Source organism: Solanum verrucosum, unplaced genomic scaffold (assembly GCF_900185275.1).
Source record: "Solanum verrucosum unplaced genomic scaffold, falcon-dt-bn FXZP01000181.1, whole genome shotgun sequence".
NCBI lineage: Eukaryota > Viridiplantae > Streptophyta > Magnoliopsida > Solanales > Solanaceae > Solanum > Solanum verrucosum.
Window position 1 is genome coordinate 3,429,404 of NW_026020407.1, and position 24,876 is coordinate 3,454,279.

Here is a 24,876-nt window from a genome sequence, read left to right on the forward strand (position 1 = left end):
CAATTAACATTCCAACTTTCATACTTCTCAAATTTTCAAGCCTAGGGCAAGTCTTAATATATCAATAACTTAGTTTATAATGTAGTAAGTAACTCGAAAAAAAAATGTTTTCTGATCATTAACCACCCATCATATAACTCCAAATATTACCTAATGATTACCCATAATCATTATCCAATGATTACATTAGCCATTAACAATTTTCCACCCAGAAAACGTTAGCATAGGTTATTAAATTCAATTTCTCTTGTTTCTCTATCTAAGCCAATATTGTTATTATAATAATAATAATAGATTAAATAGAAACATGTATCAAGTAGTTACCGTGTTAGTAACTCAGCTTTGAGAAAACCTAATGTATAGATCTTTAAGCCTAACTACAAACATATACACCGATAATCACCGACCTCTTCTATAAGTATATTAACCTCAAATGATTTTCCATTATAATGAATCAATGATGGGCCATAATCATTGCTCAAATTACATATTTTATCCATTACTGTTATTCCCTCGAGTCCAATTACACTACCAGGTTATTGATTTCTCTTTTATAACCAATACTATAATAATAACATTAATATAGTTCATATCAATATATACAATACAACAAGATGTATAGTTCATATCAATATATACAATACAACAAGATGTTGGCAATTTTGATGACTTACCTGAAGTACACACGCAATACCCTCGCCGAAACCGCCACTAAAATTTCCGCGTTCTCTTCTAACCTTTTCTTTTCGCTCTTAAATTATAATCTAAAACTGTCAACCCTACTAATTATTTTCCTATATGGGTCAAGTTATATTAAACTAATTATAAACTTAACCCATTAAGCATTAACTAAAATTAGTTATTTAATAATTAACCATCAATTAGTTCACTCTAGTTAAATGAATATTCAAAATTTCCAAAAATGATCTTTCGGGTCATCACATTATCCACCACTAAAAACCATGTTCGTCCTCGAACATAAGGTGAAAGAAAGTACTTGAAGCTTAAAAAAGCTGAGGATATCTGGCACACATGTCAGACTCTGTCTCCCAAGTTGCCTTTCCCACTGATCGGTGCTTCCATTGCACCTTCACTGAAGCAATCTCCTTGGTCCTAAGCTTCCGAACCTGCTTGTCCAATATAGCTATAGGTTCCTCCTCAAATGTCAAGTCTGGACCCAACTCCACTGAATCGAGTGAAAGCACATGTGACTCATTTGGAATATACTTCCGAAGCATAGAGACATGGAAGACAGGATGAATTGCTGACAAACTAGGTGGCAAGGCCAACTTATAAGCCACCTCTCCCACTCGACTCAAAATCTCAAAAGGTCCAATGAATCTAGGGCTAAGCTTGCCCTTCTTACCGAACCGCATCACACCCTTCATAGGTGACACTCTAAGCCAAACATGATCGCCCTCCATAAACACTAAGGCTCTAACTCTCTGGTCTGCATAACTCTTCTGTCGACTCTGGGCTGTCAACAGTCTATACTGAATCATACGGACTTGCTCCATAGCATCTCTAAGCAAGTTAGTATCCAAAGAGTCCATCTCTGCCGAATCAAACCAACCGATCGGAGACCTACATCGTCTGCCATACAACGCCTCAAATGGGGCCATTTGAATACTAGAGTGATAACTGTTATTGTAGGCAAACTCTGCTAAGGGTAAATGTCGATCCCATCTAGCACCAAAATCGATCACACATACTCGGAGCATGTCCTCCAACACCTGAATCGTCCGTTCGGACTGACCATCGGTCTGAGGGTGAAATGTTGTACTCATATCTAGCTGAGTACCCAAACCATGTTGTAATGCTTTCCAGAAGTGAGAAGTAAATAGTGAACCTAGATCTGATATAATAGAAACAAGAACCCCATGTAGTCGCACAATCTGACTGATATATAGCTCAGCTAACTTCTCTGCCGTATATTTCACCCGAACCGGAATGAAGTGGGCAGACTTGGTCAGCCTGTCAATAACAACCCAAATGGAGTCATAACCACCCACTGTGGTAGGCAAACCTACAACAAAGTCCATAGTGATTCGCTCCCACTTCCAAGTAGGAATAGGCATCCTCTGAGATACACCCCCGGGACGCTGGTGCTCACACTTGACCTATTGGCAAGTCAAACACCTAGAAACAAAGTCTGAAATATCTCTCTTCATCCCACACCACCAGTAATGCTGACTAAGATCATGATACATCTTCACTGCTCCCGGATGAATAGAATATCGGGAACAATGGGCCTCTTCAAGAATCAGTCTAGTCAACTCGCCCGTCTTGGGGACACAAATCCTGCCTCCGATCCTCAAGACACCATCAGAATCAAGGACAGCCTCCTTGGCTTCCCCTCTCAATACTCTATCTCGAATGAGACATAACATCTCATCATCAAACTGGTGCGCACGGATCTGCTCGACTAAAGAAGACCGAGCCTCAATAAAAGCAATCATCCCATCACTCTCCTCTGAGATTTGCAACCGAACAAGTTTGTTAGCTAACATCTAAACATCTCTAGCCAATGGTCTCCTCTCAATACTAAGTGCTGCAAGACTCCCCTTCCTTAGCAAAGCATCGGCCACAACATTTGCCTTTCCCGAATGATATAGAATGGTCACATCATAGTCCTTTAACAACTCAAGCCATCTACGCTGTCTTAAGTTCAGATCCCTTTGACTGAAGATATACTGAAGACTCCGATGATCAGTGAAGATCTCACAATTGAAATGACCCAAAAGGTTCTTAAAAATGTGCTTCGGAAGTTACCGGAAACATCTTTAGCTATATCAAAAAAATTCGTTCCATTTTTCGAAAATCCGACTTCATATTCTTGTTTAGGGGGTCAAATTGAGTGGGAAATGGGTTTAACCCAAATTTTAGAGCAACCGTATCAAAATCCGAAATTTCCAAGTGAAGCCTTTTTCGAGGGTCTACTTTGGAGGGTCATATGTCCTAGCACACAAATTATTGGGTGGCCCATAACATATCCATGGAAAGCCCTTGGAGTTAGCTACCTAACGCACTTCGTTTCACCTCATTCGGAGTTCGGACGAAGAAGTTATGCCCATTTTCGTAAAATTTGTCCGGCAGGAAATGCAATTTCCAGTGAGCGTTTTTACTGTTCACCCGCCTCATTTTTTTTTTCTAAGTGTTGGACCATTTTTCCAAACGGCATATGTTATTTCCTATATACCATTAGTTCAATTCCCATCTCTAAAACATTTCCCAAAACACCTCTCCCATACTTAGACACATTTTCTCTCAAGTTCTCTCAAGAACCCTAATCCAAAACCTTCTTCAAGATTGAAGAGACTCTTGCTCCAAGTTCCAAGCTTCCATTGAAGACACTCTCAAGACCTTCATAAGAACTCAAGGTATGTGGTGTTGAACTCATGGGTCCTTCCACGCATAGTGCCTAGACTCTATTCTACTCACTAATTCATGGTTTAAGTTAAGATTCATAAATTAGTCTTGTTCTTTGTAATAATTTCCTGCACATTGAATTTTAAACATGAAAAGTGATTGTTTTGAGCATGTTGTGACGCTAGAACTTGAATCTAAATTTGGAATGGATGTGGAGATTTTCATGTGCTATTGTGGGTGTTAAAAGGTTTTGTTGTAGGTTGTTCACTGGTTTGGCTGCATAATTACTACCCTATTTTCCATGCTCTTTGATTCCATTACATGCCTTCAAGGTGTTTGACAAAATGTCCAACTATGGAAAATTGATGAATCGATGTTTTAAAGCTTGAGTTATGAGATGTATGGCAATCCAGAGATGTGTTGATGACAAACTAAGCTTGTGTATATGTTCATTCCATACGTGAGATTGCATTAGAGCCTAATGGGAATTTCCTATATAAAGTGTTGCATGACCATGCCCGGTCCGGGGGAAAAGAACCGGACAACCATGTGAGAGGTTTATATCTCACCACCTAGGATGCTTGGGGTGTGACCAACATCAACCATGTGAGAGGTTTATATCTCACCACCTAGGATGTTTGGGGTGTGACCAACATCAACCATGTAAGGGGTTTATACCTTGCCACCAGGGTGTCCGGGTGTGAACGACATCCTCCATCCTAAGTTGGGGTTATAGATTGGTTGGATCATGCATACACATATGATATCTACTATTAGTATAGATTTACTTAAACATGTTTTGACTTCACTTTGATCATGCATCCTCATATTGTTATTCATAATGCCTATGAAACTATTTCTTGTATTTCGATTGTGTCCTTGTCTATTGTTGTATTGCACCCCGCATACTTAGTACATTCCAAGTACTAACGCATATTTTGCCTACATGATGTCACGATGTAGGGACCGGAGCTACTCTTGATCCTTCTCTCCATTCACGTGGCTACTACGGTGCTTATCCGAGTTTGTTGGTGAGTCCTCAATGATTCGAGGGCTATGTTATTTTTCCTACTCCTATGTTTTGAGACTTTAGCTTGCAATTGTATTTTGACTATGAGGGGAGCCGGTAGTATGTCATGGCCCCGTCATATCTATGTATGTAGAGGTGTGCGTTGGACAAGTATTTTGTAAATGAGCTTGACTCTTGTTCTATGATGTCATTTTGAAATGGTTTGCCCTTAGTCCCTATTTCCCGTTAATTAATGTTGATTGTACTTCCGCGACCGATGAAGTGTGATGACAAGTTTGAGTGACTTGTTTGGGGTTCCTCATTCGCCATGTCACGTCTAGGCCCTAGGCTTGGGTCGTGACAAACTTGGTATCAGAGCACTAGGTTGTTAAATCCTCGGAGTCCAACACATCGCGTTGAGTAGAGTCCTAATCATGGTTGTGAAGCGCGCCACGACTATGAATGGGAGGCTACAAACGTTTTAGGAAAGGTTTCCCTTCTTCATGTTCTATGTCGTGCTTAGAGTGCGATAAGGTGATTCCTCCCTAACGCTTGTTCTTTGGATTGCTAGATCATCATGCCAAACATGAGGGGAAGACGGGCCCGATCACCGGAAGAGCCACCCACCAATGGTGAGTTCCGTGATGCACTCACCATGCTTGCACAAGTGGTAGCTAACCAAGTGCAACAAGGAGCCCAAGCTCCTCGAACTACCACCCCGGGGTAAAGGGTGAGAGATTTCATGAGGATGAACCCTCCGGTCTTCCATGGTTCAAAGGTGGATGAGGACCCGCAAGAGTTCATCGATGAGGTATGCAAAATCTTGACCATTATGGATGTTGGTGCTTGTGAGAAGGCGGAATTGGCGGCCTACCAACTCAAGGGGGTTGCTCAAATTTGGTTTGATCAATGGAAGGGTGAGAAAGGTAATGGCTATGTGGTGTTGTGGGAGGAGTTTAAACTTGCTTTCCTTAATAGGTTCTTACCTCTTGAGCTTAGGGAGGCAAAGTTGGTGGAGTTCATGAACTTGAAGCAAGGAGCTATGAGTGTGAGTGAGTATGCCCTCAAATTTGTCCAACTCTAGGTCGAGGATGAACAAATTTGTGATGGGTGTATCCGACTTGGTTAGCGAGGAGTGTCGGTCCGCTATGCTCATTGGAGATATGGATTTGTCTCGGTTGATGACTTATGCCGAGCAAATGGAGAAGGAGAAATTGAGGAAGAGAAGGGGGCACGAGGCCAAGAGGGCTCGATTGGAGAATAGGTTTCCTAAGGGCGCTAGATTTCATCAAGGCCGAGTCAACCGAGGATTTGCTATCAATGTTCTTAGACCTCAAGGGGGAGGTGAAGTGGGTTCTATGGATGTATGCCCTAAGTGTGGGAGGAAGCATGGTGGTCCTTGCATGAAGGGTTCGGGTGCTTGCTTCGAATGTGGAGAAGTGGGTCATAAGAGGTTTGAATGTCCCAAGATCCGCAACAAGGTCCGAAGTGCTAACACTACTCCTTTGGGTAGAGGTGCTTCTCAAAGTGGTGCCCCAAGGGACAATCGATTTTATGCTTTGCATGGTAGACAAGGTGTTAATGAGACTTCGGATGTGGTGACCGGTATGTTGCAAATCTTTGATCTTGATGTTATACTTTGATTGATCCGGGTGCCACCTTTCCTTTGTTACCCCCTTAGTTGCTAAAAAATTTCATGTCGAGTCGGAATTGTTGCATGAGTCATATGAAGTATCCACTCCCATTGGTGTCTCTATTGTTGCTAGAAAAGTGTATAGAAATTGTCCGGTTTGCATATTAAATAAGTTATTGCCTTGTGATCTTGTTGAGTTGAACATGGTGGATGTTGATGTTATTCTTGGGATGGATTGGTTGCATGCATATTATGCTTCTATTGATTGTAGGACTCGTAAAGTCAAGTTCCGATTTCCTAATGACCCCGTCCTTGAGTGGGAGAGCCGAGATGTTGTGGTGAAGGGGAAATTCATTTCTTGCATTAAAGCCCATAAGTTGATTTCCAAAGGGTGCTTGTACCATATTGTGAGAGTCAATGATGTGGAGTCTAAAGTCCCTCCTATTGAGTCTATTCCGGTTGTTAATGAGTTTCTAGATGTCTTCCCAGAAGACCTTCCCGGTGTCCTTCCCGAAAGGGAGATAGATCTTGGTATAGAACTCCTTCCCGATACTCAACCTATTTCTATCCCCCCTTACCGTATGGCCCCGGTGGAGTTGAAAGAGCAATTAAAAGATTTGTTAGAGAAGGGGTTTATTAGACCTAGTCATTCTCCCTAGGGTGCTCCGGTTTTGTTTGTGAAGAAGAAAGATGGGTCTCTTAGAATGTGTATTGATTATCGACAACTTAATAGGGTCACCGTAAAGAATAGGTATCCTCTTCCAAGGATTGACGATTTATTTGACCAATTGCATCGGGCTAGTCACTTCTCTAAGATTGATCTTCGGTCAGGGTATCATTAAGTGAAGGTGAGGGAGTGTGATATTCTCAAGACGGCCTTTCGTACTAGGTATGGCACTATAAGTTTGTGGTGATGTCCTTCAGGTTGACTAATGCTCCGGCTCTCTTTATGGATTTGATGAATAGGGTTTTCAAACCCTACCTTGATTCTTTGTGGTGGTGTTTATAGATAACATCTTGATATATTCTCGGGGTGAGGAAGAGCACAAGGGTCACTTGAGGGTTGTACTCCAAAGATTGAGGGAAGAGAAGTTGTACGCTAAATATGAAAAATGTGAGTTTTGGTTGAAGGAAGTTGCTTTCCTAGGCCATGTGGTGTCGGGGGATGGTAATAAGGTGGATCCTAAGAAGACCGATGTTATTAGGAATTGGCCTAGACCTGTGACCCCATCGGATATAAGGAGTTTCTTGGGTTAGCGGGTTATTATAGGAGATTTGTGGAAGGGTTTTCTTCTCTTGCTTCTCCTATGACTAAGTTGACTCAAAAGAAGGCTAAATTTGTGTGGTCGGATGAGTGTGAGGAAAGCTTCCAAACTTTGAAAGAAAGGCTTGTGTCCGCTCCTATTTTGTCACTTCCAGATGGGTTAGAAGGTTTTGTTGTTTATTGTGATGCTTCCCGCATTGGTTTGGGTTGTGTGTTGATGCAAAGTGGTAAGGTTATAGCCTATGCTTCTAGGCAACTTAAGGTTAATGAAAAAAATTACCCAACCCATGATCTTGAATTGGCCGCCGTGGTTTTGCTTTAAAGATTTGGCGTCATTATTTGTATGGGGTGCATGTTGATATCTTCACCGACCATAAGAATCTCCAATATGTGTTCACGCAAAAAGATCTTAACTTGAGACAAAGGAGGTGGTTAGAATTCCTTAAGGATTATGATATGAGTGTTCACTATCATCCGGGGAAAGCTAATGTGGTGGCGGATGCATTGAGTAGAGTGTCCATGGGTAGCTTGGCTCATGTGGAGGAAGGTAGTAAAGAGTTGGCTAAGGAGGTCCATCGGTTGGCTAAATTGGGAGTTAGGTTAGAAGGGGTGGATAGTGGAGGAATAGTTGTTGTTGATGGTTCAAGGTCTTCCTTGGTTGATGAGGTGATAGTCAAGCAAGATCTTGATCCTTATTTGGTAGAATTAAAGGCTTCGGTGAGTAGTGGTAAGGTGGAGGTTTTCTCCCAAGGGGGAGATGGTGCCCTTAGGTACCAATGTAGATTATGTGTTCCTTGTGTGGATGGTGTGTGCGAAAGAATCCTTGATGAGGCTCATAATTCTTTTTATTCTATTCATCCGGGGTCAACAAAGATGTATAGAGACTTGAGGGATGTGTATTGGTGGGGCGGTATGAAGAAGGACATTGCAAAATTTGTTTCGGGTTGCCATAGTTGTCAACAAGTCAAGGCCGAACATCAAAGGCTGGTGCCCTAACTCAAGACATTGAGATACCTACTTGGAAGTGGGAAGAAATCAACATGGATTTTGTAGTGGGCTTACCCAAGGCTAGAAGAGGCTTTGATTCGGTTTGGGTGGTGGTTGATTGGATGACAAAGTCGGCTCATTTCCTACCGATTAAAACTACTTACGGGGTTGAAGAGTATGCCAAGTTGTACATTCATGAATTGGTAAGGTTGCATGGGATTCCTTTGTCTATCATATCGGATCGTGGTGCCCAATTCACTTCTCACTTTTGGAGGTCATTCCAAAGGGGTCTTGGTACAAAGGTAAGCTTAGCACGGCCTTCCACCCTCAAACGGATGGCCAAGCTGAAAGAACAATTCAAACCTTGGAGGATATGCTTAGAGCTTGTATATTGGAGTTGAAAGGTAGTTGGGATGATCATCTTCCTTTGATTGAATTTGCATACAACAGTAGTTATCATTCTAGTATCGGTATGGCTCCTTTTGAGGCACGTTATGGTAGACGGTGTAGGTCACCGGTTGGGTGGTTTGAAGTTGGAGAGGTGGCCTTGTTGGGTCCGGATCTGGTCATGGATGCTCTTGAGAAGGTAAGGATGATTAGGGAGAGGTTGAAAACAGCCCAAACTCGTCAAAAGTCTTATGCTGATGTGAGGAGACGGGATCTTGAATTCAAAGTGGGTGATTGGGTTTATTTGAAAGTTTCTCCAATGAAAGGTGTGGTTCGTTTTGGTAAGAAGGGGAAATTAAGTCCTAGGTATGTCGGTCCTTATGAGATAATAAGAAGGGTTGGTAAAGTAGCCTATGAGTTGGGGTTGCCCAAGGAGATGGAATTAGTTCATCCGGTATTCCATGTATCGATGTTGAGGAAATGTGTTGGTGATCCTAACGCTATTGTACCTCTTGAGGTTGTGGGTGTTGTAGAAGATAATTTGACGTATGAAGAAGTCCCGGTTCAGATCTTAGATAGACAAGTTAAAGGTTGAGGAACAAAGAAGTGCGTCGTTAAGGTGCTTTGGAGAAATCAACAATTGGAGAGTGCTACTTGGGAGGCCGAAGCGGACATGCAAAGACGTTATCCTTATCTATTCAACTCCACTCAAGCCTAAGGTATTAAATCAAGTCCTTTGTACTCCATTGAGTCTTACATTTCAGCCCCTGAATCATTAATGTGCATATATGTTTAAATTGATGAGTTATGGATCTTTACACTAAGTTTTGAAATCTTGAAGTGATGTTTAAATAAAAATTTTGCATTCATGTTGGGCTGATATGTTCTTACTAAGTCTTGCCTTGTACGTCTCTTCCACATTCGGGACGAATGTTCCCAAGGGGAGATATTGAAATGACCCAAAAGTTCTTAAAAATGTGCTTCGGAAGTTACCGGAACTTGTTTAGCTATATCAAAAAAAATCCGTTTCTTTTTCAAAATCCGACTTCATATTCTTGTTTAGGGGTCAAATTGAGTGGGAAATGGGTCTAACCCAAATTTTAGAGCAACCGTATCAAAATCCAAATTTCCAAGTGAAGCCTTTTTCGAGGGTCTACTTTGGAGGGTCATATCTCCTAGCACACAAATTATTGGGTGGCCCATAACATATCCATGGAAAGCCCTTGAGTTAGCTACCTAACGCACTTCGTTTCACCTCATTCGGAGTTCGGACGAAGAAGTTATGCCCATTTTCTAAAATCTGTCCGCAGGAAATGCAATTTCCAGTGAGCGTTTTTACTGTTCACCCGCCTCATTTTTTTTTCTAAGTGTTGGACCATTTTTCCAAAGGGCATATGTTATTTCCTATATACCATTAGTTCAATTCCCATCTCTAAAACATTTCCCAAAACACCTCTCCATACTTAGACACATTTTCTCTCAAGTTCTCTCAAGAACCCTAATCCAAAACCTTCCTCAAGATTGAAGAGACTCTTGCTCCAAGTTCCAAGCTTCCATTGAAGACACTCTCAAGACCTTCATAAGAACTCAAGGTATGTGGTGTTGAACTCATGGGTCCTTCCACCCATAGTGCCTAGACTCTATTCTACTCACTAATTCATGGTTTAAGTTAAGATTCATAAATTAGTCTTGTTCTTGTAATAATTTCCTGCACATTGAATTTTAAACATGAAAAGTGATTGTTTTGAGCATGTTGTGACTCTAGAACTTGAATCTAAATTTGGAATGGATGTGGAGATTTTCATGTGGTATTGTGGGTGTTAAAAGGTGTTGTTGTAGGTTGTTCACTGGTTTGGCTGCATAATTACTACCCTATTTCCATGCTCTTTGATTCCATTACATGCCTTCAAGGTGTTTGACAAAATGTCCAACTATGGAGAATTGATGAATCGATGCTTTAAAGCTTGAGTTATGAGATGTATGGAATCCAGAGATGTGTTGATGACAAACTAAGCTTGTGTATATGTTCATTCCATACGTGAGATGCATTAGAGCCTAATGGGAATTTCCTATATAAAGTGTTGCATGACCATGCCCGGTCCGGGGGAAAAGAACCGGACAACCATGTGAGAGGTTATATCTCACCACCTAGGATGCTTGGGGTGTGACCAACATCAACCATGTGAGAGGTTTATATCTCACCACCTAGGATGCTTGGGGTGTGACCAACATCAACCATGTGAGGGGTTTATACCTTGCCACCAGGGTGTCCGGGTGTGAACGCATCCCCATCCTAAGTTGGGGTTATAGATTGGTTGGATCATGCTACACATATGATATCTACTATTAGTATAGATTTACTTAAACATGTTTTGACTTCACTTTGATCATGCATCCTCATATTGTTATTCATAATGCCTATGAACTATTTCTTGTATTTCGATTGTGTCCTTGTCTATTGTTTGTTGCACCCCGCATACTTAGTACATTCCAAGTACTAACGCATATTTGCCTACATGATGTCACCATGTAGGGACCGAGCTACTCTTGATCCTTCTCTCCATTCACGTGGCTAACGGTGCTTATCCGAGTTGTTGTGAGTCCTCAATGATTCGAGGCTATGTTATTTTCCTACTCCTATGTTTTGAGACTTTAGCTTGCAATTGTATTTTGACTATGAGGGAGCCGGTAGTATGTCATGGCCCCCGTCCTATCTATGTATGTAGAGGTGTGCGTTGGACAAGTATTGTAAATGAGCTTGACGTTGTTCTTGATGTCATTTTGAAATGTTGCCCTTATCCCTATTCCCGTTAATTAATGTTGATTGTACTTCCGCGACCGATGAAGTGTGATGACAAGTTTGAGAGGCTTGTTTGGGGTTCCTTCGGGTTCCTCATTCGCCATGTCACGTCTAGGCCCTAGGCTTGTGTCGTGACAACTGACTTAATAAAGTACCTCGTAGTGTTCAAGAGCATGAATGGAGTTAGACATACTTGAGATAGTATCTCATAGGGTCCATGTTGATGATGAACCAAGATATGCTAAAATGGTATCTCATAGGGATCAAGCTATTGATGAACTTAGATGTGCTTTAGAGAGTACCTCATAGTGTTCTAAAGTTAAAGAGAGGAACTAGGTTCCAAACCAAGAAGAATAGTAAGAGGACCGAAAAGTAATACTTAGCATGATTAGTATTATGGGATGCTATGATTGTATTGCACAAGTATGACTTAGGGTCACTAAAAGAAGTCTTGAGATAGGATTGTGCTAGAATTTCCTTTCGTAGTTATGATTGACTAAAGGTGAGAGATTCCCTTAGTTATGAGAGTTAAACTAATAATGAGGCCCAAGTAGGGTGAATATGACTTGGATGTCTTCTAGGCTATGCTTAGTATGAAGGGAGTATGGGATGCCTTTCATGCATTGCACAAGTATGTCTTGAGGTTACTTAGAAGTATGGTACCCTTATGGTATTTAGAATCTTAAGAGTTGACCATGTGTGTAGACTATGATTAAGATGACCAAAAAGGGATACTTGGCTTGGGTAGTATTATGGGATGCTATTATTGCTTTGCACTTGTATGCTTTTGAGGCTATTTAAGAATGGTGCTATTATGGTAAAGAGAACTAAGAGTCTATTATGCTTATACGAGTATGACTCTATCTTATGTTGAATTATGTTTATATGATGCTTGTGTTGATAATTATTCTATGGGTATGTTGATTGTGTTATGATCATGTTATTATCTTTTATGCTTATGACTTAAGTTGACTAACCATTTTGAGATGTTCTTATGAGGTTGTGTGAAATGACCCAAAAAGTTCTTAGAAATGTGCTTCGAAAGTTACCGGAAACTTATTTAACTATATATATAAAAAACAAAATCCATTTCGTTTTTCGAAAATCCGACTTCATATTCTTGTTTAGGGGGTCAAATTGAGTGGGAAATGGGTCTAACCCAAATTTTAGAGCAACCGTATCAAAATCAGAAATTTCCAAGTGAAGCCTTTTTCGAGGGTCAACTTTGGAGGGTCATATCTCCTAGCACACATATTATTGGATGGCCAATAACATATCCATAGAAAGCCCTTTGACTTAGCTACCTAACGCACTTCGTTTCACCTCATTCGGAGTTCGGACGAAGAAGTTATGCACATTTTCGTAAAATCTGTCCGGCAGGAAAGACAATTTCCAGTGAGCGTTTTTACTGTTCACCCGCCTCATTTTTTTTTCCAAGTGTTGGACCATTTTTCCAAAGGGCATATGTTATTTCCTATATACCATTAGTTCAATTCTCATCTCTAAAACATTTCCCAAAACACCTCTCCCATACTTAGACACATTTTCTCTCAAGTTCTCTCAAGAACCCTAATCCAAAACCCCTCAAGATTGAAGAGACTCTTGCTCCAAGTTCCAAGCTTCCATTGAAGACACTCTCAAGACCTTCATAAGAACTCAAGGTATGTGGTGTTGAACTCATGGGTCCTTCCACCCATAGTGCCTAGACTCTATTCTACTCACTAATTCATGGTTTAAGTTAAGATTCATAAATTAGTCTTGTTCCTTGTAATAATTTACTGCACATTGAATTTTAAACATGAAAAGTGATTGTTTTGAGCATGTTGTGACTCTAGAACTTGAATCTAAATTTGGAATGGATGTGGAGATTTTCATGTGGTATTGTGGGTGTTAAAAGGTGTTGTTGTAGGTTGTTCACTGGTTTGGCTGCATAATTACTACCCTATTTTCCATGCTCTTTGATTCCATTACATGCCTTCAAGGTGTTTGACAAAATGTCCAACTATGGAGAATTGATGAATCGATGCTTTAAAGCTTGAGATATGAAATATATGGCAATCCAGAGATGTGTTGATGACAAACTAAGCTTGTGTATATGTTCATTCCATACGTGAGATTGCATTAGAGCCTAATGGGAATTTCCTATATAAAGTGTTGCATGACCATGCCGGTCCGGGGGAAAAGAACCGGACAACCATGTGAGAGGTTTATATCTCATCACCTAGGATGCTTGGGGTGTGACCAACATCAACCATGTGAGAGGTTTATATCTCACCACCTAGGATGCTTGGGGTGTGACCAACATCAACCATGTGAGAGGTTTATATCTCATCACCTAGGATGCTTGGGGTGTGACCAACATCAACCATGTGAGAGGTTTATATCTCACCACCTAGGATGCTTGGGGTGTGACCAACATCAACCATGTGACGGGTTTATACCTTGCCACCAGGGTGTCCGGGTGTGAACGGCATCCCCCATCTTAAGTTGGGGTTATAGATTTGTTGGATCATGCATACACATATGATATCTACTATTAGTATGGATTTACTTAAACATGTTTTGACTTCACTTTGATCATGCATCTTCATATTGTTATTCATAATGCCTATGAAACTATTTCTTGTATTTCGATTGTGTCCTTGTCTATTGTTTTGTTACACCCCGCATACTTAGTACATTCCAAGTACTAACGCATATTTTGCCTACATGATGTCACCATGTAGGGACCGGAGCTACTCTTGATCCTTCTCTCCATTCACGTGGCTAGTACGGTGCTTATCAGAGTTTGTTGGTGAGTCCTCAATGATTTGAGGGCTATGTTATGTTTCCTACTCCTATGTTTTGAGACTTTAGCTTGCAATTGTATTTTGACTATGAGGGGAGTCGGTAGTATGTCATGGCCCCGTCCTATCTCTGTATGTAGAGGTGTGCGTTGGACAAGTATTTTGTAAATGAGCTTGACTCTTGTTCTATGATGTCTTTTTGAAATGGTTTGCCCTTAGTCCCTATTTCCCGTTAATTAATGTTGATTGTACTTCCGCGACCGATGAAGTGTGATGACAAGTTTGAGAGGCTTGTTTGGGGTTCCTTCGGGTTCCTCATTCGCCATGTCAGTCTAGGCCCTAGGCTTGGGTCGTGACATTGTGCTAGCTTTCATACTTGGTACATTTTGTACTAACGCATATTGCCTACATTCTAATCAAATGTAGGGTTTGGAGACTTGAGTTGCTTGGAAGATAGGTTTCTAGAAGTTACAAGGAGTTGAAGATCTTGGTGAGTCCTAATAGCTTCGAGGACAACAACCACATTACCTTTATGTCATTTTGTATGTTTTAGACTTTCTATGGGCTGCGTTCCAAGACTTTTATTCATGTTATTCATAGATGGTTTTGAGATATAGACTTAGTGAAGACTTTTGCTTTTATAAAATGTTTTTGATTGAAGGTTTTAAAGAGAGGATTTAAATTCTCCCTACTTTTCTATGATCGTATGTTTGATGACGCTAAGGGCTTGTATTAGACCCCTTCTGGGTCGAGTATGCCGTATTACGTCTAGGGGGTACCCCTGGGTCGTGACAACACTGAAGAATGGATTAAATTGAATGAGTACTTTTAGAAGAGTTAATACCTTGGACTAGAACTAACTAAGAGGAAAAAAATATTAAGGTATTTGGTCTTCATATCTTTCTCAGCCTCCTAAGTTTCCTTCCCACAAAATCATTTCTCCATAAGACTTTGACTGATGCAACCTCTTTGGTTTTCAACTTGTGAACCTGATTGTTAAAAATCTGAATGGAAATCTCCTCATAAGTAGGATTAAACTCGATACCAATATTCTCGATATGTATCGGGACTACGTTTACCTTTCTTACTAGATCTCATAACACCCTTCATAGGTGAAACCTCAGATATACTAATCATTAACGCCAAACTCTAAATCTATTTATCTAACATCTGTATAGGAATTCTAAGAGCTCTGTGTTATTTTCAATCTCTTGGAATATTTTCACCTTCTGCATGGATTGATTAATTATGTTTGTTCCTATCAACTCAACTTTACCAACCTTAAACTAGCCAATAGGAGACTATACCTTCACCGATACAGAGCCTCAGAAGGAACCATCCGAATACTGGAGTGATAGTTGCTATTGTGTGCAAACTCAATAAGAGGCAAGTGGTCATTCCAATTCCCTTTGAAGTCCAACACAAATGTTGTTAACATATCCTCTAAGGGTTTGAATAGTGTGCTCTGCTTGACCATCTGTTTGAGGATGAAAAGCAGTATTCAGGCTTACCTTCGAACCCAAACCTTTCTGAAACGACTTCCAGAATTGAGCGGTAAACTGAGTACCTCTATCCGTGATGATGGACAAGGAAACTCCATGAAGTCGAACTATCTCATGAATGTACAAACCAACATATTCATATGCTAAATTAATAGTCTTTACCGGCAAGAAATGAAAATCAAATCATGCCTCCTTCGAGATCACGGTGAGCAGTAATTAAGTCAATATTAATCATCTCCCACTTCCATTCTGGAAGAGCTATGTTTGATCCACACCACATGGCCTTTGGTGTTCCACCTTACTTGTTGGTAATTTGGGCACTTAGCAACAAAATCTGCAATACCTCTGGATGTTATTCAAACCAATAGACTTATCTCAAGTTATGGTAAATCTTTGAGGAGCCCGGATGAATCGAGTATCTGTAGCTCTAAACTTCTGCCATAATCCTCTATTGGAGATCATCCACCTTCGGAACACACAATCTACCTTCATATCTCGACATACCATCTATCACGACCCAGGGGTAACCCCTAGATGCAACATGGCGTATAGAACCCCAAAGGACTCCATACAAGCCACTTATCTTTCATAACATAAGAAATAGAACAATAAGAGTAAAACAATAGTCCAAGTCTAAAAACATTTTTATAACGAACGCGGAAGTCTAAACTCATGTCTCATCATAGCCATATAATACAATAGAATGAAATTGAGCCTAATACTCAAAAAAGAAATTCATTAAAGAAACTAAACAATAACTTGGTCTTTGAAGCATGAGGACTCACCAAAACTCGGGAAATCACAAACTCAACTACTAGCCACCAGACTCGGAAACCTGTCTATCGGACCCTACATTTAAGAAAAATGTAGGCAAGAGTATGCGTTAGTAAAAACTATGTACCAAGTATAATAGCCATGCATAAAATATTTAAAACATGCTAAAAGGCGACATTTCATTTCATGACATACAATTTACCAAGCTAAAACATCATACGAAAGAGTTATAAAACATAAGACCTAACATGGTCAATGCAAGCTAACATAATCTTTAAAGCCTTTGAACACCTGGCCTTCTACTAGCGGAGAGCTTCCATCTCACGAGACTTCTTCTAGAAACCACGCCTCTACTACTGAGAGAGCTTCCATAAAATGTCAATATCCACTCGATGCTATGCATAAATCGAACGGAATAGTATTTTCTTACTTATTCTCATTATCCACGGAAAGGCATGTCATCTTGAAATCCAAGCTAGTTCATTAGGATAGCTCTTATTCATTGATTCAATTAGGTGAGAAAGTCTTCAACCTAAGAATTCTTTCTATGTGAGAAAACCTTTCACATCATGCTAGTATGTGTTTATGAGAATGTCATTTCACAAACACAACATCATTATTGGTACTTTACTCTCAAAGCACCCTTAAAATATTACATAAGTCATGAAAATATGCATAATTCCATAACCACCTTTCAAGGCCAAACACCCTCTTTTAATTATCAGCATTTAGAAAACAAGGGTTAGATATGGATTTCATCATAAACTCATGCAATTTTCTCATTACATGCTTAATTTCATAAAACTCTTTCTTTAAGATAAAAATCCCACTACATATAGTTCATAACTGAAACATGGAGATTACTTGGGTTCATAGGGGAAAACATCATAAAACCATAGGAATTCATCAATTCATGCTTAGAAGATTGAAACCCAATCACTTAAATAACAAATGAAGAAACCCATGCTAATTGAAGAAAACCCTAACTTAATTAGAGAATTCTACCTTTTCAAATAGAGAATTTAGGAACTCCATGGATGAAAAGTATCATACCTTAAATCAAATGCTAGTCTTCAATGGAAGAATTGGAACCTTTGCTTGAAACCCTAGATTGAATCTTCTTCTTCTTCAAGTTTCTAGAGAGAGAATATTTGGAGAGGAATTTGTTTTCTTTTGGGAATTTGGAAGAATGAATTAAATGGGGTGAATTTGGGGGTAATAAGACTTATATAGGGGTCCTAATCATAGACAAAACGACATAGTATAGGAACTAACTAATTAGGAAAATACCCAACTAACCTTGAAAATTAACTGTCAGATGCCATCGACGAGGCCCCACCGACAGACCATGGATAGACCTACGGTCCGTCCTGCACGTCTGTCACTAAGTACAGAGAATTTTAATCCCTGACCCATGGCCCCTAGACCACGGACCGTGGACCAACCTACGGTCCGTAGGTCCCAACGTGGTCCATGGTCTAGACCAATTTCTGAATGACCAATCCACGGACAGACCTACGGTCTAGGGTTCAACCCACGGGCCGTGGTTGGCCACTGTGGATGGCACTTGCTACTACAACAATTTGCTAGGCTTCCCTCTTTCGGATCTGGGGTGTTATAATACCTCCCCATTGGGATCATTCATCCTCGAATGAGATTTAAACTAGTTCTAAGAGTGTAGAGAGAAGCAACAACCCAACCTAACAATGCAATGCATACAACCAAGGAGGAACTATCGACTCCAAGCTAGGACGTTCTCAAAACTTCATAAGAGAGGTGAAACAAACTCTACAACCCATTATGCATGCGATGCACATAAGTAAGGAGGAACATCAACTTCAACCTATCATACCAAATGCTGATAAAAAGGAAGTAGGAAACCACATCTATCAACCCATATGCATGAATTTTCAAAATTTCTCATGTTCAAGGAGGAATACTCTCCAAGTTGAAAGCATGCTCAACACAATATCATGAAGCTCATATACAATTCAATCTCAAAAAGCATATCTAAAGCATGTTCATCAATTCATCTCATGAAGTCTATAGGCAATCATACTCAATGCACAAGAACATGAGGAAAATAAATCTTTTCTTTCAAACATAAGCTTTTCATGAACATATATAAATATGGAAATCATGGAAACACATAAACACAAGAATGCAACCAGTTCCTATCAATTCATCATTCCTCCATAACACTTTCACGGAAGCTAGTTCCTTATTCTCAACTTCTTGACTTGCTGTTGAAATCTCAACCGAACTTCCTCATATGAGAGACTTTCATCAACTCCCAAACCCTAAGGTAACTTATATGTCAGATCTCCAACATTACTTCAACAAGAGATATGGAAAACGAATACACCGTTGCCAACTCATTTGGCAAATCTAACTCATAGGCAACCTTACCAACACCCCTCAAAATCTTATATGGGCCTTCATATCGGTGACTAAGCTTCCCTTTCTTACCAAAACTCATTACACCTTTCATGGTAAAATCATCAAGTAACCCAATCGTTTAACTAAAAACTCAAGACCATTCTTCTCTCATTGGCATAAGACATTTGCCGACTTTTTCAGCCATTTTTAACATTTCTCTAATGAGTTGAACTTTCTCAATGGCCTCATGTACCAAATCGGGACTATTAAAGCAACTTCACTTACTCAAACCAACCTATAGGAGATCTATATCTCCTTCCATAAGAGCCTCAAAATGGAGCCATATCAGCACTCGAGTGATAACTATTATTATAAGCAAACTAAATCAATGACAATAGTCATCCCAAATACCCTTAAAATCAATCACACAACCTCTTAACATATCTTCCAAGTTTGAATAGTATGCTCCGCTTGCCCATCGTTTGGGGGTGAAAGGTCGTGCTAAGCTTAACATGAGTAGCAAGCCTTTTTGGAAGACATCCAAAAGAAGAGAACTGGATTGGGTACACGATGGAAAAGATGGAAAAGGCACTCCATGGAACCTTAGCATTTCTCTTATGTACAACTTGGCATAATCCCCCCTGATAGGAAACCTTGACGGGAATGAAGTGAGCCTATTTTGTCATCCTATCCATAATGGCCCAAATCGAGTCATGTTGCCGCCGGGTGCGAGGCAAGATAACAATAAAGTCATATTTAAATCTTTCCATTCCAAGTAGGAATACCAATAACTTGGGATAAAACTCCCGGTATCTGATGCTCAACCTTTATTTATCGGTAATTTGGACACTTAGCCACAATCCCGCAATATCCTTTTATCTCGTTCCACCAATAGATCTCCGCAAATCACGGTACATGTTGGTGGCTCCAAGTGAATAGAATATCGATAACTATGGCTTCTGACAAATTTGCTCCTCAAGTCATCAACATTTGGAACATATAACAACCTTGATATCTAAGGACACCATCTCCCCTTGGGAGAAAGCCTCAACAGATTTATTAAGCACCACCTCTTCAATTCTACCAAAATTGGATCAAGACTTTGCTTGGCTTTCACATCGGCTACAAAAGATGATTCGGAAACATTGTGAACGGTAACACCACCTTTGGTGAGTCCACTAATTGAACACCTAATCGAGCCAATCTATGAACATCTCGAACCAATTCTTTCTTTTCTTCCTCAATATAGGCAACACTACCCATCGATAATGGACTAAGAGCATCTGCAACACATTTGCTTTACCAGGGTGGTAGAGAACACCCATGCATAATTTTCAATACTCAAGCCACCTTCTTTGGTGAAAATTCAAATCTTTTGGTTAAACACATATTGCAAACTCTTATGGTCGGTAAATACATCGACATGACACCATACAACTAATGCCTCCAAATCATTAAGGCAAAACAACCGCCGCTAATTCGAGTTTATGGGTAGGATAATTCTTCTCATGAATCTTAAGTTGCCTTAAGGTATAGGCAATAAATTTCCCATTTTGAATAAGCACACACCCTAGCCCAATTCTAGAGGCATCACAATAAACCACAAACAATTTGTTCCTTCCGGTAAGGTCAACACCGGAGCGGAAGTGAGTCTATCTTTCCATTCATGGAAGCTCTTCTCACAAGCTTCGGACCATATGAACTTAGACTTCTTTTGAGTCAATGAGAGGCAATTGAAGAGAATCCCTCAACAAACCTTCTATAGTAACATCAAACCAACAAGCTCTAATATCCGAAGTAGTTAGAGGGCTAGGCCAGCTCTTGACTGCATCTGTCCAAATAGGATCTACCTCAATACCCTTGTTAGAACAATATGACTAAGGAAAGCTACGAACCTTAACCAAATACACATTTGCTAACTTTGCAAAAAGTTGTTGGTCATTGAGAATTTGCAACACAATCCTCAATGATCAATATGCTCATCTAAATTGTTGAAGAGATCAAAATGTCACAATGAACACAATTATGAACATATCAAGGTATTATATAAACCATTATTCATCAAATCCATAATGCCACTGGAGCATTAGTCAATCTAAACGACATTACAAACTCATAATGACCATACCGAGTTCAAAAGTCCGTCTTCGGAATGTCACTTCTTTCACCCTCAATTGGTGATAATCCGATCGGAGATCAATCTTAGAGAAATAATTTGCTCCTTGAAGTTGATCAAACAAATCATCTATCCTTGGAAAGATACTTATTCTTAATAGTCACCTTGTTCAATTGACGATAGTCAATATACATACGAAGAGACTCATCTTTCTTTCTAACAACAAAACTAGAGCACCCATTGAGAGATACTCAGTCGGATGAAACCTTATCCAACAGTCTTTCAATTGTACTTTCAACTCCTTAAGTTCTGCCGGAGCCATTCTATAAGGAGGAATAGAAATAGGTTGTGTATCTGGGAGAAGTTCAATACCAAAGTCTATTTCTCGCTCGGGAGGAATATCGGGTAAATCATCTGGAATACTTTTGGAAACTCAATAACAGTGGGGACCGACTCGATATAAAGGTTTCAGAATCTACGTCCCTCACCCTAACTAGATAATAAATGCAACCCTCATAAATCATCTTTCTCGCTTTAAGACAAGACACAAACTGACCCTTAGGCATAGAATTTCCCCCTTCCACTCAAGGATTGGCTCATTTGGAACTAAACTTAACTACACGAGGTCTACACAATCAATAGAAGCAAAACAAGAATGCAACCAATCCATACCAAGAATAACATCAAAGTCTAACATATCAAGCTCTACCAAGTCAACAAGAGTAACCGAATGGGACAAGAAAATGTGACATCATCTATAGACCTCTTAGCCACCACAGAATTACCAATAGGGAGTAGAGACTGAAAAAGGTTCTAATAACACATCGGGGAGCACATCAAACCTCTTCACCACATATGGCGTCACAAAGGACAAAGTAGCACCGGGATCAAGCAAAGCATATACATCTATTTGTAAAACTTTTAACATACTGGTGACCAGGACCAGAGAACTTTCTTGTTCACCTCAGGTTTGGAGAGCATAGAAGCGGTTTTGCTTAGGAGCATTGGAATTCGAACCACTAGGATGAGATTACTTGCCTTCTCTTCCTTTTACCGCAAACATTCAACAATCCTCATTTTGTGACCACTCTTACCATAACTAAAGCAACCATCCATGCCAGCTAGACACCTACCTCATGCTTCTTACCATACTTAGAACAAGAGACATAGGCAATGAAGAACCACCACCATTACCTCCTTGAGGCGTATGGTTTAGACACCCTAACTTTGTTGAAATTAGGAGGGGCATTGGAGGAACCTTGACCAGAAAACCTTTACCGAAATCTATGACTACCTTGCCCACCGGATCTTGCATGTGAAAAGTTACCATCACCAGTCTTAGCCCTTTTTTCCACCTAGACTTTTCCTTGAGTATATCTTTCTCAATTTGTTGTGCATGCACCATGAGATGAGATATTTCCATATCATGAATGAGCATAGTGGTTCGGCACTCTTTAATCACAATTTTGGACACACCCACAATGAACTTACTCATCCTAGCCCTTGAATTGGTAACTATTGTTGGAGCATATCTAGACAATTGTGTGAACTTTAGAGCATACTCCTTTGTTGAAGGTTAAAAAACTCAAGAACCTTAGATTCCTTCTTCTCTAGGGGAAAGAACCTATCATGAAAAGCAGTCTTAAACTTCTCCCAGTCTAGAGGACCCGCATCTTCCGGTCTCCCTTCTTTCCATTGGTTAAACCAAGTTTGACCAACACCTTTCATTGATAAGCTGCCAACTCCACCTTCTCTACTAGCGTAACTTCCATAAATATCAAAATCTTGTAGACCTCGTCGATAAACTCTTGATGATCTTTCTCCACTTTAGACCCATAGAACTCCGGAGGTGTCATCCTTGTGAAGTCGCTCACTATTGAACCTCCGTACTCACATTCGGGTGTATGGGAACCACAACCACTCTATTGGCTTAGGCTATCACGGCTTGAGCCAACATGTGAAAAACAGTCGTAAACCCGCATTAGACACATTCTCGGCCAAAGGATTTTCCGGAACTTGAGGAGCTTGTGGAGGAGCTTCTTAGTCCACATTCTCCCTCGCATTCCTTCTAGATAAGCTCTTCGGGTAGCCAAATCTTGAAGAACATATGATAAGGATTAGGAGAGAGACTTTATAGAGTTAAACTCTATCGCATGATTTAAGAGTAATGAAAGAAGTGGAGTTTCCTAATCATTTTGTAGTGTCTCATTCATAAATGTGGCGTGGTTCACACTCTTGAAAAAGACTATACTAGACGTGCCTTATGAGTCATCCTAGGACCATTCTAAATATTATGCTCTGATTACCAAGTTTGTCATAACCAGGGGCACCCCTAGATGTAACATGGTGTATAGAACCCCTAAGGACTCCACACAAGCCACTTAGCTCTCATAATATAAGAAAAATAACATAAGACTAAAACAATAGTCCAAGTCCAAAAAAAATTTTATAATGAAAGAGGAAGTCTAAACTTATGTATCATCATAGCCATCTCATACAATAGAATGAAATTGGGCCGAGCCCATGCATCATATTCAAAAGATAAATACATTAAAGAAACTAAATAATAACTCCGTCCTCGAAGCATGAAGACTCACCAGAGCTCAGGAAATCACGAACTCAACTACTAGTCACGAGACTCAGAAACATGTTTGTCGGACCCTACATTTGGGAAAGATGCAGGCAAGAGTATTCGTTAGTACAAAACAATGTACCAAGTATGATAGCCATGCATAAAACATTTAAAACATCATGAAAAGGGATATTTCATTTCATGACATGCAATTTACCAAGCTAAAACATCATATGAAAGAGTTATAAAATATAAGTCGTAAATCATGGTCAATGCAAGCTAACATCACCTTTAATGCCTTTGAATACATATGAGATACTCCTTGAGTAACCTTAGTTCATTATTAATGTGGGAATTAGCCTTAACTGACAAAGAGACCATGTGAGTTATAATATGATCACTGATTTCTCCCACATTGAAAAAGGTTGTTCTACTTGCCTAAGGTCGAACCATGAACTTCTAGCTTAAGTTGATTCATAAGATAATAAAACTATGGGGGCACATGGTTAAGGGATAATGAGATTGCTACTAGAAACCCGACCTCTACTAGCGGGAGAGCTTCCATCTCATGAGACTTCTTCTAGAAATCCGACCTCTACTAACGGGAGAGTTTCCATCTCAATGTCAATATCCACTCGGTGCTAAACATAAACCCCATGGAATATTATTTTCTTACTTATTCTCATTATCCATGGAAAGGCATGTCATCTTGCCAATCCAAGCTAGTTCATTAGGATAACTCTTATTCATTGATTCAATTAGGTGAGAAAACCTTTCAACCCAAGAATCCTTTTTAGGTAAGAAAACCTTTCACATTATGCTAGTATGTGTTTATGAGAATGTCCTTTCACAACACAACATCATCATTCGTACTTTATTCTCAAAGTACCCTTAAAATAATTTACATAATTCTCATGAAAACATGCATAATTCCATAATCACCTTTCAAGGCCGAAAACCTCTTTCAATCATCAACATTTAGAAACACAAGGGTTAGATATGGATTTCATCATAAACTCATGCAATTCTCTCATTACATGCTTAATTTCATAAAACTATTCCTTTAAGATAAAAATTCCACAACATATAGTTCATAACTTGAAAACATGGGATTACATAGGTTCATAGTGGAAAAATCAAAAAACCATAGGAATTCATTAATTCTTTCTTAGAAGATTATAACCCAATCACTTGAATAAAAAATGTAGAGAACCCATGCTAATTGACGAAAACCGTAACTCAATTGGAGAATTCTACCTTTTGAAATAGAGAATTTAGGAACTCCATGGATGAAAGGA

At 39.8% G+C, this 24,876-nt stretch overlaps 1 pseudogene; it reads right to left on the bottom strand.

The window, feature by feature from the left end:
• Positions 1-953: 953 nt before the first annotated feature.
• Positions 954-24,876, bottom strand: part of LOC125840569 (uncharacterized) — a 25,360-nt pseudogene continuing 1,437 nt past the window's right edge.